Source organism: Aptenodytes forsteri, unplaced genomic scaffold, assembly GCF_000699145.1.
Source record: "Aptenodytes forsteri isolate BGI_AS27 unplaced genomic scaffold, ASM69914v1 Scaffold746, whole genome shotgun sequence".
In the NCBI taxonomy this organism is placed as follows: Eukaryota; Metazoa; Chordata; class Aves; order Sphenisciformes; family Spheniscidae; genus Aptenodytes; species Aptenodytes forsteri.
This window is the reverse complement of record NW_008793929.1, coordinates 38079-40859: the sequence shown is the minus strand read 5'-3', so window position 1 is coordinate 40859 and position 2781 is coordinate 38079. Positions and strand designations below refer to the sequence as shown.

General features: G+C 63.4%; 1 long non-coding RNA gene across 1 annotated transcript; it reads right to left on the bottom strand.

Annotated features, from left to right (window-relative positions):
- Positions 1–1488: 1488 nt before the first annotated feature.
- Positions 1489–2728, bottom strand: LOC103898767. The gene is made up of 2 exons (XR_657578.1): positions 2658–2728; positions 1489–1664 (listed from the first exon to the last, which is right to left on the bottom strand). It is a non-coding gene; the product is annotated as an uncharacterized LOC103898767 (long non-coding RNA).
- Between the last annotated feature and the right edge of the window lie 53 nt (positions 2729–2781).

Here is a 2781-nt window from a genome sequence, read left to right as displayed (position 1 = left end):
GTGCCCCCAGATGGCACCAGACATCCACAGGCTGTCCCTGTGTCCCCAGGGTTGTCCCCATGGACCTCCCCATGTCCCCAAGGCTGTCCCCATGTCCCCACAATCATCCCTATGGATACCTCCATGTCCCCAGGTCTGTCCCTGTGTCCCCAAGGTGGTCCCCCTGTCCCCATGGACATCCCCAGAGGGCCCCATGGACCTCCCCACGTCCCCAAGGTTGTCCCTGTGTCCCCATGGACGTTCTCAGATGGCCCCATGGACATCTTCATGTCCCCAAGGTTGTCCCCGTGGCCCCATGAACGTCCCCAGGTTGTCCCCATGTCACCACAGTTGTCCCCAGATGCCTCCATGGACATTCCAAGGCTATCCCTGCTTCCACAGGGTTGTCCCCAAGGTGGTCCCTGTGTCCCCATGGATGTCCCCAGATGGCCCCGTGGGCATCCCCCTGTCCCCTGGGTTGTCCCCATGTCCCCAGATGGCTCCACGGATGTCCCCAGGTTGTCCCCATGGCCATCCCCACGGTTGTTCCCATGTGCCCAGATGGCACCAGACATCCACAGGCTGTCCCTGTGTCCCCAGGGTTGTCCCCATGGACCTCCCCATGTCCCCAAGGCTGTCCCCATGTCCCCACAATCATCCCTATGGATACCTCCATGTCCCCAGGTCTGTCCCTGTGTCCCCAAGGTGGTCCCCCTGTCCCCATGGACATCCCCAGAGGGCCCCATGGACCTCCCCACGTCCCCAAGGTTGTCCCTGTGTCCCCATGGACGTTCTCAGATGGCCCCATGGACATCTTCATGTCCCCAAGGTTGTCCCCGTGGCCCCATGAACGTCTCCAGGTTGTCCCCGTGTCACCACAGTTGTCCCCAGGTGCCTCCATGGACATCCCAAGGCTATCCCTGCTTCCACAGGGTTGTCCCCATGTCCCCAACGTTGTCCCTGTGTCCCCGTGGATGTCCCCAGATGGCCCCGGGGGCATCCCCCTGTCCCCTGGGTTGTCCCCACGTTGTCCCCATGGACGCCCTCACGGTTGCTCCCGTGTCCCCAGATGGCACCAGACATCCACAGGCTGTCCCTGTGTCCCCAGGGTTGTCCCCATGGACCTCCCCATGTCCCCACGATCATCCCTATGGATACTTCCATGTCCCTAAGGCTGTCCCTGTGTCCCCAAGGTGGTCCCCCTGTCCCCATGGCCATCCCCAGAGGGCCCCACGGACCTCCCCAAGTCCCCAAGGTTGTCCCCATGTCCCCAAGGTTGTCCCCATGGATATTTCCATGTCCCCAGGGTTGTCCCCACGGATGTTTCCATGTCCCCAGGGTTGTCCCCATGGACATCCCCAGGCTGTCCCCGTGTCCCCGGATTTGTCCCCATGCACATCCCCCATGTCCCCAAAGCTGTCCCCACGGACGTTTCCATGTCCCCAGGGATGTCCCCAGCCTGCTCCATGCCCCTCCCCAGCCCGTCCCCACGCAGACAGAGGGCAGGTGGCTGGGGGTGGGTTGAGGTTTATTGGGGGGGACACCGGGATGTCCCCAACGTCCCCGAGCTGTCACTTGTAGAACTCATGCTCCTGCTCGTCCTTCTTGATGACGGTCTTGTAGGCCTTCTCAAAGTCCTTGGCCAGCACGATGTACCGGTTCTCCCGCACCGCCAGCATGCCGCCCTGGGGACAGGCCACCGGGTCACCTCCAGCCACCATGGGGACAGGCCACCATGTCACCCAGGTAGACCTCCAGCCACCCCCACCCCCCTAGGGACAGGCCACCAGGTCATCCCCAGCCACCCTGCAGGGGGGTGGCAGCCTGCCCCCCCCGGTGTCACCTCCTGCCAACCTCCTGCAGGGAGGTGGCACCCGTGTCACCCCATGACCATGTCACCCGCCGTCACCTTAACATGGAGCGATGTGACACCTGCGTCACCTCCTTGTCACCCCGCCATGGAGGGACGCAGCACAAGTGCCACCTCTTTGTCACCCTGCCATGGTGGGACACGGCACCATGGAAGAACGCGGCACCTGTGTCACCCGTGCCACCTCCTTGTCACCCTGCTGTGGTGGGACACAGCACCTGTCACCTGTGCCACCTCCTTGTCACCCTGCTGTGGTGGGACACAGCACCCGTGTCATCTTGCTATGAAGGACACTGCACCTCTGACACCCGTGTCACCTTCTTGTCACCCTGCCGCGGTGGGACACGTCACCATGGACGGAGGCAGCGCCTGGCTCGCCTCCTTGTCACCCCACCATGGAAGCACATGGCACCTATGTCACCTTCTCGTCACCCTGCCGTGGCGGGACTGTCACCACGGGTGGGACACAGCACCTGTGTCACCTCGTCACCCTGCCTGTAGGCACGTGGCACACGTATCACCTCCTTGTCTATCCCCTCCCTGTCACTCTACCATGAGGGACATGGCACATGTGTCACCTCCTTGTCACCCTGCCGTGGAGGGACATGGCACCTGTGTCACCTCCTTGTCACCCCGCCACGGAGGGACATGGCACATGTGTCACCCACCTCCTCGTCACCCTGCCATGGCGGGACATGTCACCATGGACGGACACAGCACCCTGCCACCTTCCTGTCACCCTGCCATGGAGGGACATGGCACCTGAGTCCCCTGTGTGTCCCCCCCCCCCCGTCCCCATGTCACCCACCTCCTGGCAGATGGAGTTGATGTCGGCCCCCGAGATCTTGTCCGGCCGCGCCACGTCTGGGTGGGGGTGAAGGAAACGTCCCCGTCCCCGATGTCCCCTCCCCGGTCCCTGACGTCCCCAGGCT